Source organism: Chelonoidis abingdonii, chromosome 1 (genome assembly GCF_003597395.2).
Source record: "Chelonoidis abingdonii isolate Lonesome George chromosome 1, CheloAbing_2.0, whole genome shotgun sequence".
Taxonomy (NCBI): Eukaryota; Metazoa; Chordata; order Testudines; family Testudinidae; genus Chelonoidis; species Chelonoidis abingdonii.
Genome location: NC_133769.1, coordinates 368018817 through 368029928, shown reverse-complemented (window position 1 = coordinate 368029928; position 11112 = coordinate 368018817).

Sequence of the window (11112 nt, the reverse complement as noted above, 5' to 3'; positions counted from 1 at the left end):
GAATTCCATTGGAAGTCTGAACATATAACATTGAGAAAAGAAAATTGATTACATAATCCATATTTGGCCTGTGGAACTCCTTGCCACAGACTTTATTGGGGCAAAGATCATAGCTGAATGGGATTCACAAATGGATTGGCCATTGTAGATGGTGCTGGTGGCTAGTTAAGGCTGTCTGACACCTTCAATTAGGAGACCTAATTTTCAGTTGCTTATAAGTTTGCCAAATTTTAAGTGTTTGGACTGAAATTTCCCACACTGGGCATATGCTTCTGGCTGAATTGTTTTTTTTGAAAGTTTCAGGCATAACAAATAAATAATAATAGGTGATATACCTATCTCCTAGAGCTGGAAGGGACCCTCGATGGTCATGGAGTCTAGTCCCCTGCCTTCATTAGCAGGATCAAGTATTGATTTTTGCCCCAGATCCCTAAATGGCCCCCTCAAGGATTGAGCTTGCAACTCTACATTTAGCAGGTTAATGCTCAAACCACTGAGCTATCCCTCCCCCCCCAGGTCAGCTGACTTCTCAAATGAAGCCAGGAGAAAAGACGTCTTTCCCATGTTGAAAAATTCATATAATTGTTCCAGGGAGGAGCCCTAGCACCTCCATGCTTTCTATCAGAAAGTCAGGTGAGAGCCCCCCCACCCTCATTAACAGCCAGAGCCCTGAAATGGAAAAGAAGGAGGTGAGAGTCCCTGTGCATTAACCCACACACAGCTTACTCAGTTCATCCTCCAAGGGGAGCAAAGAGGGACATTTTGGCCAGTGATATTGGAGCAGACACATCTCCTGTGGCAAGGGACCTGGCACGTTTAATGGCTGTGCAGAGCAGAAAGGACCACAGACCTCTTCTCCATCCCATCATACCCATGTTGCCCTGGGTTTGTCGAACAGGTGAGCTCCTGAGCAAGAGATGGTACCTGTGAATTCTGAGACAGATGTGTCTTCCTTGGAAATCCCTCACAGGCAGCCGTTTCCCACACCTCTCTCACCCCAGCATCTGCAGCAGCATCCCACGCCGAGAGCTGACACAGAGGGGTGCACCGTTTATAATATAGCTGTGAGCAATCCCAGAGGGGTTTGCTTTGCCTTTAGGGGAGATGCTGCAACTGAATGGAAACTGGCTGGAGACCGACCGGAGACACTCTAGCCAATGTCTCTAGTTCAATGTTTGTGCTTCTGTGTTATTTATCCAGCTTTAGGAATAAACAGTAATTAAGGATTCTTCCCAAAGGGAGAGGAGAACCCTTGGGCTCTCCACTGAGTCAGAGAGGAATTGGCTGCTCTGTGAGGTCATGTATTTTTTAAAAGTAGTTGCTTAGTAAGAAAACTAGGGATAATTCCCAGCTCTTCATAGGGTCTGATACCCTGTAAAGGCCCAGTATTAATGGGTAGATAGTAGAGAGAGAGATCTAGAGAAAGGTGACTGAGAGGAGAGACAAACATTTTCTACAGGCCCACGGGGAGGTCAGTAATTGTCATCAGTAACTATCATCATACTGTGTAGCAACTTTTATTGAAGGCTCTTGAAAACATCTAGCAAAGGAAAGTGACTATGAAAATATCCCCATTATACTGATAGGTAAACTGAGGTGAAGGAAGATGTGACTTGCTGAAGGTCACACAGGGAATGACAGACAGAACCCAGGAGTCCTGATTTCCCTGCTGTAACCACGGTCTCTCCGTTAGTAACTGAGGGCATGACAAGAAGGAAATGGATTCATGGTGTAGCAGGGATTGTTCCTTAGGTGGAGGTGACAGACTTGCCCAGGATGCAACCTGGAACGGGGGTACCACTGAGCCCTCTGGCAAACCAACCTGGGCTCCCGCTCACACTGTGAGGCTGTGACAAGCTGCAGTCATCGCCGGGTTTTGCGCTTCCACAGCCAGACACAGCTAGACTGCACCCAGCTGCAGTTAGATGAATGCTTTCCCCAGGCACTTATGAACTCAAAAGAGAGAAGCTCCAGCCAATTCCCCCCTACCCCAGCTCCCCAGCCTAGGAGCCCAGAGCTGCACCGTCTTGCCCTGGTCAGAAGCTTGGGGAGAGTAAGTTTTTACCCAGTCCATCCCTCCCTCAGTGTGTAGAGGACAATGGACCAGCCCCTGTTCCTGAGCAGGTTTCCCTTTTGCATTTGAAAGAACACGCTGTATTAGGTAAAAAAATAGAAAACCGATTTATTAACTACAGAAGGATCGATTTTAAGTGATTATACGTAATAAATGTACAGAGAAAAGCAGATTACCTAAGAAATAAAGCAAAATGACAATCTGAGTTCTAGAAACTAGACAGGATTTGAACCATACAATGTGTCACCCTGAAGGTACCAACAGTCCACGTGCCTTCCATACACAGGCTAGAAATCTCTTCAGTCTGGGACCAAATCACCAGTTTGGCCCTTGTTCCGAAGGTTTTTCAGGTGTTGAGTTATGGCTGGGGGAGTGAGGCCAAGTGATTGTCATAAACAGATAGTTAAGGGTTAATGCCTCTTTTACCTGTAAAGGGTTAAGAAGTTCACCTAGCCTAGCTGACACCTGATCAGAGGAACCAATGGGGGTACAAGATGTTTCAAAAGAAGGAGGAAAGTTTCCTTTATTTAGTCAGTCTCAGGTTCAGCCAGAGTGAAAAGATCAAGGAACCAGCCTGCTATCAGAGTAGTAAGTTTTAGAAAGGGATAAATAGGTTTATGTTTATTTTCTTTGTTACTTGTCTTGGTACCATTAAGGGAATTCTCAAATTTGGGTATTCTTGTGTGTATTAAGATTTTTGCCCAGGGGAACGTCCTCTGTGTTTTGAATCTGTTCTCTGTGGGAGTAGCTGGTATGCTAATCTCTCCCAGAGGGTTTTCTTTTCCCATTCTTCTCTTTAATTAATAGCCTACTTTTTAAATACCTAATTGATTTCCTTGTTTTTAGATCCAAAGGGGTTGGATCTGGATCCAGCAGGAGCTGGTGGGAGAAAGGCGGGGGGATGGTTAATTTCTCCTTGTTTTAAGATCCAAGGGGGTTGGATCTGTGTTCATCAGGAAATTGGTGAAGTGTCTCAAGACTACTCAGGGAAGAAAAGTAATGCTTGGGGGTGGTGGCAGCGATACCAGATCTAAGCTGGTATTTAAGCTTAGAAGTGTCCATGCAGGTCCCCACATCTGTACCCTAAAGTTCAGAGTGGGGAAGGAACCTTGACAGTGAGTTTGTTACTGCCACTTTTTATGGTTTCTTCCATGTGGAGGGAACATCATTTTTCCAAGCAAAAGCCGCCAGAACAGTTAGTGGAAAAGTACGGGCACAAATGGAATCCAGTGTCACATGAGCTGGTCACATGTCCTCGCACACTTTCAGAACTTTAGGTATAAAAATGATACATGCATACAAATAGGGTAATCATATTCAGCAGACCATAACTTTTTCATTGATCCCTTACAAATCATATCACCGTGGTAAAATGGGAGTGCCAGGGAGTTGTTTTGGGGCACAGAATGTCACATCTTCCCACTTAGTTTACGGCAGGAGTGTCAGTCATTGACTAATTTGGAGGGAGTGTGCACAAGGCCTTCTTAAGGTTTGGAACATACAACACCTAAGTGTTGCAAACATTGTAGTGGTCTCCACGTGTGCCTTTTTAAAAAGTTCTGTGTGCCATCTCTGTGTCACTAGAAAACCTCTCTTTGTATCTGTGCAGCATTGTAAAACCATTGTGCTTTTCCAACTGCTGATAACTCAATACAGATATTCAGCAATGCCATGCAGTGGTGTGCCTCAGTTTCCCCTTCCACACAGAAGACCAGATTTATTATGGTTTCCCTACTGTGACGAGCTTTGAGCCTGTTTACAGGTGATAGCTGAGAAGCAGTATCCTCATACAGCTTCTTGTTTACTCTTTGTAGCATGTCCGAAAGCTTTCCGCAAAAATCATGCACGTTGCACCTTTTCATAGGATTTGCCATCAGTACCAAATTCTTTCTTATAAGATTTCCCATTAGCAACAGACATTGCATCATGAGATTTAACAATAACACCGAATCTTTTATCACGGGTACGTGTTTCCAAGTATTTTTATTATACCACACCTTCTGCTTGGACAGATTGATTTGTTCAATACCCATTGTGTCTTTCAACTCCTCCCTGAGCCTTAACATGTGTTTAGTTACTGGTTTTCCTTTCCCCTCAGTATCCCCTTGTAACGATGGGGCCTCTGGTGGGACACTACTGAGAGTATCAGCTGAGGACAAATTGCTTAGAGCAGGGCAATCAGAGCCCAAGGCTGGGGGTTCTTTACATTTAAGGCGCCAAACCAGCCAAACAGAGAGGACTTTGGTTTTACCCCACTGGCTAACCTGAAGTCATACAAACAACTCCCTCAGATACTCCAGTTTCCTTGTATCACCACCAGCACCACTTCTTATGGGGATGAATGCTTATGAAAAGCAATTCCTCAGTAAAAGAAAAAAGATTCTCCCCATCCCAAAGGACCAAGCCCCAGACCCAGGTCAATATACAAGTTAGATCTTACCCACAAATCACTTTGTTGTGAATCCTGTAAAATCTAAAATCTACAGATTTATTTATAAAAAGAAAGAAATATAGATGACAGTTTAAATTGGTTAAATGGAATCAAATACATACAACACACAACAATTGCAAAGTTCTTAGTTCAGGCTTGTTTCAGGCTTGTTGGGATTACTGCTGATTTAAATCAATCAAGTATCTGCAGTACAAACATCTCAGTCTGGACGGGTGTTCAGTCCTTTGTTTAGAGCTTCAGTTTTAAGCACAGTTCCTCCAGAGGTCAGAAGCAGGATTGAAGACAAAATGGAGAGGATTCCAGGGCCTTTTATATCCTCTGCCATGTCGAAGGACACCTCTTTGTTCTTACTATGGAAAATCACAGCAGCAAGATGGAGTTTGGAGTCACATGGGTAAGTCACATGTCCATGCAGGACTCAGTCTGCAGGCGGCAGCCATTGCTCTCTTGCTATCTTGAATGTTCCCAGGAAGGCTTCTACACGTGAATTGGAGTCTCCCAAGGTCCACTGTCAGTTAAGTGTTTCTTGATTTGGCACTTACTCAGAATAGCCCTTTCTCAAGAAGCTGACCAAATGCTTCACTGATGCTACGTAGAATCAAACACATTGAGATACAAGTGCATACCCAATATTCATAACTTCAAATACAACAATGATACACACATACAGACAGCAAAATCATAACCAGCAAATTACAACCTTTTCATAGACAGCTGACTCGATCGACCTTCTTTGTACAAGATTTGGTGCCACTCTAGGACTTTGGTTGCAACAATGATCTATATGGTCACAGTTCATGTCAATAATGTTTCACCTCTTCAGTAGGGATCTCAGTCTAAGGTGATCTTTGGGGTCTTGGTATGCCATGGTCTCATGAGATAAGGACATAAGTTGGCTTTACATGTTGGCTAGGCCTCTGCAGAGCTGCTTCCCAACCCCAGGGTTATACCCATGGAAATAATCCACACCTCCTTGGACTTTCCTTGTGATCCCTACTCCCAGCACTGGGACCTTCCCCTCCCCTCTCCTAGAGATTTGTGATTTGTGTTCTGTGGGCCAAGAGCTGTGTCTTTTCAGAGCTCTTTTCTGTGTCTTCTCAACCCAGGGAATTTCCTCCTCCCCTTTGCCAGGTAGCTCATTAGCATTTCCACAGACAACCATCGACTCAGTTAGACATGCAGCCTGTCTTAAAGAGACAGAGTTAGTTTTTACAAGCATGTCAGGAACAAAGTCCTGAAATATCGGAAGCTGGTTTGGAGTACCCTCCATTATCCCCTCTCTATTCCCGAGAGATCAGTTGTGTGACCGCTTCGCTCCAGCAGGTCATTCGACAAAGTGGGTATTCACCCAGAAAAGCTTATGCTCCAATACGTCTGTTAGTCTATAAGGTGCCACAGGACTCTTTGCTGCTTTTCCAGCAGGTCAGTTACACAGTTCCTTTTTGAAGCCTGAGCCACAGGTTGGGTGGCTGGGAGCACAAATGCTGAATCCTCAGTTCTGTCTTGGGCATCCTCCCCCATGTGATCAGTGAGGAGATATTCCTGTACCCCCACTATTCCTCCCCCAGTTTCTCCCCTGGGCCCCCATCTAGGACACATACCCCTATGCTCTCTAGAGTGGGAACTATCCCCTCATCAGCCAGGAAGGGCTCAGACACAGCTAACAGACTGGACAGTTGTCTCAGTAGCAGGTTCTACACCCTCCTCCCTCCCTCCTGAGGTGGTGTTGCCTCCTGCTGCAATGTTAAAGGAACCCACACCCACCTCCTCACTGGTTTCTATGATTCTATTACTGGGCTCCCCTCTGGAACACATCTCTCTATATTCCCTAGCATTGGGTTTGTCCCTTGTTTAGCAGCAATATGGACCTTTTTTTCCCCTGAGGCAGCAGAAGGGCAGGAGCTGCTCTCAACCACCACTACCCCTGGAAGCATGCAGTTTTCCACTGCTGCAAGGGAATCAAGGAGACTCTCTTTCCTTCACCAGTTCCTGGGACTTTCCCCTTTCCATCTGAGGTCCTAGCACAATGCTCCTTCTTGCTGCAGGGGATACTTTAACAACCTGAGCTACATGGAGGGAATCATTGCCAATTAGCATACCAATAGGAGTATCGTCTACCAACCCCACTGATAATACAACTTCCAAACCCTCAGTTTTTATGTTCACTTTAGCCAAAGGCACAAGGATTTTGTAACTACCAAAGAATAAAATCTCTGCCATCTGTCCTGTCAGTATGTCACCTTGTTGTACTATATTCCTCCTAACCACAGAAATTTCTCTCCCTGTATTTTCACACCCAAGGTGTTCCCTGCCATTAAGGGCTTCAGATCTGTTGTGCAGAGGCTAATTTTACAAACCTAGTATGATACGTGACAGATGCCTGATGGGCTTCTGTGCTCAGAATCGCAGCATTTCAATGGGCTACCTGCTGCCTGCTTCCTCTGAGCACAAGGCATATATCCCTCGGTGTTCAGTGGCCTTACCAGGGCCGGCTCCAGGCCCCAGTGCGCCAAGTGCGTGCTTGGGACGGCATGTCGCGGGGGGTGCTCTGCTGGTTGCTGGGAGAGTGGCAGGCGACTCCGATGGACCTCCCGCAGGCGTGACTGCGGAGGGTCCGCTGATCCTGCGGCTCCGGTGGAGCATCCACAGGAAGGTCTGCGGGAGCTCCACCGTAGCTGCAGGACCAGTGAGCGGCAGAGCGCCCCCCGCGGCGTGCTGCCGTGCTTGGGACAGAGAAATGGGTAGAGCCGGCCATGGGTGTTACATTGATAGTACCTCCTGCAGCCTTCTGTTTTTTCCGTCTGTAGTTTATTCACAATAGATGCTTCTGTCTGCTCAAAATCATCGGCCAGACAAGCCATCTATCCATAGTTTTCATCTTTTTGTCCCATAGACACTGTTTCACATCATCTTCACATATGTTTAAGAAGTGCTCCTGACCAACTAGGTCAAACATTGCCTCAAAGCTTCGAATACCGGTGCCCCTTACCCACTTACCCATCAAATCTTTCATTTTGTTTACATATTTCATGTTACACACCAGCACCCCTCTTAAAGATTCCTAAATTTCACTCTCTATCTTTCAGGGCTAATCTCAAATTCTTTCAAAACCATTTCTTTGAATTTACAGTAATCTAAATCATCATCAACTGGCATTTTATTGACTCAAACCAGAACTTTACCAGTTAAATTAGCAACTAAAGTGGGCATCTTCTGGTCACTACGAATCTCATACAGCCTCTCAAAGACAGTGAAGTATTCAGCAATATCCCCTTCCTCGTTGTATGCAGGACACGGCTGTTCCCATCTGAGGATTTTTGGAAAGGTCGGAATCAGTGGAGTGAGAAGGTTCTGGTTCTGCTTTTCCAGCAAGTCCAATTAATGATTCTGCTCTCTCTCTTTCTCCTCCTTTTCTTGTTGTTTTAGTTCCATAGCCCTTCTGTGTTCAGCCTCCTCTCTGGCAGCCTCTGCCTGCAATCTCAATGGCTCCAATTTCACACTCCTGTCGCTGGTTGCACTCGTCTTGCTGCTTTTCTTTCTCTACTTCCTTTTCCCAAAACAAGCAAACAGAAAATAACAAACGGATAACCTCTTTGACTGGTCTCCAGACACCACACTTCAAATCTCTATACCAGTGTGTGAAGTGCAAATGTCACTCAGAACAAGAAGTTGTGCATTTCACTCTACTCGCTGTGCCGGACTTCCCCAGAGTGCAACCTGGAACTGGGGTTGTGACGTTATGAGTGTGATATAATACCTCCTTGAAAAGTGACAGGGCCAGAAAGAGTGAATTCCCTCACAGACTGACCTGACCCATGGCCGAACTTTAGAGGCTTGTTAGGAAGATATGTAAATGAACAGAGCTTTGAAATGCAAGTCTGCATTGGTAGAGATCTCAAGGGTAGATGTTTGCTCAGGTCTTGGGATGTAAGCAAACAAGCCTTGTCTATTGCTATAGCTTTGCTTCAAAGATCAAAAAAGGGAATATTAACATTTAGGAAGATACCTTAGGGAAATAGTATTATTGTCTATATGTCTCTTTGAAGGTTGTGGTAACCTGTACCTGAATTGTTTAATGGATGAATTACCCTCGATGAAGAGAAGATCTGCACCAGCCTTTGCTAAGGGAGCTAAGATTCCCAAACCCCTAACTCAAAAACACACTGGTTAAGATAAAACATAAATCAGGTTTATTAACTACAGAAGGATGGATGTTACGTAATTAGAAGAGATAGGAAACAGATCAAAGCAGATTACTTTGGAAATCAAACAAACTTGCATTCTAAGACTTATACACACTAGAGAGAATCATAGAATATCAGGTTGGAAGGGACCTCAGGAGGTCATCTAGTCCAACTCCCTGCTCAAAGCAGAATCAACCCCCAACTAAATCATCCCAGCCAGGGCTTTGTCAAGCCTGACCTTAAAAACCTCTAAGGAAGGAGATTCCACCACCTCCCTAGGGAACCCATTCCAGTGCTTCACCAGCCTCCTAGTGAAAAAGTTTTTCCTAATATCCAACCTAAACCTCCCCCACTGCACTTCAGATAATTACTCCTTGTTCTCTCATCTGATACCATGAGAACAGTCTAGATCCATCCTCTTTGGAACCCTTTTCAGGTAGTTGAAAGCAGCTATCAAATCCCCTCTCTTCTCTCTTCTGCAGACTAAACAATCCCAGTTCCTCAGCCTCTCATGTGCTCCAGCCCCCTAATCATTTTGGTTGACCCACTGGACTCTTTCCAATTTGTCCACATTCTTCTTGTAGTGTGGGGCCAAAACTGGACAAGTACTCCAGATGAGGCCTCACAATGTCAAATAGAGTGGAATGATCACGTCCCTCGATAGTTGGCAATGCCCCTACGTATACAGCCCATAATGCTTAGTCTTCTTGGCAACAAGGGCACACTGTTGACTCAATCCAGCTTCTCATCACTGTAACCTCTAGGTCTCTTTCTGCAGAACTGCTGCCTAGCCATTCGTCCTAGTCTGTAGCAGTGCTGGATTCTTCCTCCTAAGTGCAGAACTCGCACTTGTCCTTGTTGAACCTCATCAATTTCTTGGCCCAATCCTCTCATTTTCTAGTCCCTCTGTATCCTATCTCTACTCAGCGTATCTCCACTCCTCCCAGTTTAGTGTCATCTGCAAACTTGCTGAAGTGCGCCATCCATCCTCCAATCATTAAGAAGATATTGAACAAAACCAGCCCCAGGACTGACCCTTGGGGCGCTCCGCTTGATACCGGCTGCCAACTAGTCATGGAGCCATTGATCACTCCCGTTGAGCCGATGATCTAGCCAGCTTTCTATCCACCTTATAGTCCTGTCTCAGCCCATATTTCTTTAACTTGTGGGAAAGATACTGTGGGAGACCAAATCAAAAGCTTTGCTATAGTCATGGATAACACGTCCACTGCTTTCCCCATCCACAGAGCCAGTTATATCATCAAGAAGGCAATAGTTAGTCAGCATGACTGCCCTTGTGAATCCATGCTGACTGTCCTGACACTTTCCTCTCCTCTAAGTCCTACAGATTGATCCTTGAGGATCAGCTCTATGATTTTTCCAGGGACTGAGGTGAGGCTGACTGGCCTGTAGTTCCCAGATCCTCCTTCTTCCCTTTTTAAAAGATGGGCACTACATTAGCCTTTTTCCAGTCATCGAGCCTCTCCTGTTAGGGGGCTTATTCCTTCCGCTCTCACTTCCCTGGTCCTTCTCCATGAACAGAGAGCAACAATACCCAAAGTCCAAAGGCACAACAATTCGATGTTTATTGGGGTGAACTTCCAGCAAGCATGAATCCATTTCCTTCCTCAGTGTCCCCTTCTCAGCTCTGACACCACAGAGCCTTGCCTGTGTCCTTTCCTGTTCTCCTGGTCTGCCTCCATTGGACAAACATTCTCCATTGTCTCGTACCCCTCCGAGGAAGCTTTCTTATACAGAGTTCCTGAGCTAGTGGTTTCTTCCCTGGATGAGTGTTGACAACAGTAATTAACCGTATCTGGCTACTCCTCTGACATACCTAAAAGGCTGGTTTTGGGTGTTTCCAGCCTCACATCACACTTTAGTAACTCACACATAGCAGGATTTCATTGCTTCACATACAATGAGAGTAGACACAAGGAGCTATCAATGTTTAGAAAGACTTTTAGAAAGATACCTCCCAGGGCATACTTTGTACAAGACATACCATAATGACATTGCCATGGTAAATATGGGGCACCTTGGGGTGCAGAGTGTCAGAGGGTTGAACCAGAGAGTGACGGGGGTGGGGAGGAGAGGAGCAAGTGAGGAGCGGGGCTTTGAGGGGAAGAGGCAGAGCAGGGGCGGAATTTGGGGGAAGAGATAGGGAAGAGAGGTGGAGCCTCAGGCTTCCAGTTACCAGCAATGAGAATGGTGGCAACCCTATGAGCTGTACATAGGCAGGTTCCCCAGTTTGTCACGCTGGCACAGCACAGTAAGGTCAGGCAAAGATTTAATGTCTCTTTGACTGGCTAGTCAATGATTCAGGGAAGAGGGCCAGCACCATGTCACCAGACAGCTCTGCATAGTGCTCGGTGTAAGATCCAGAGAACCTGGAGAAAACT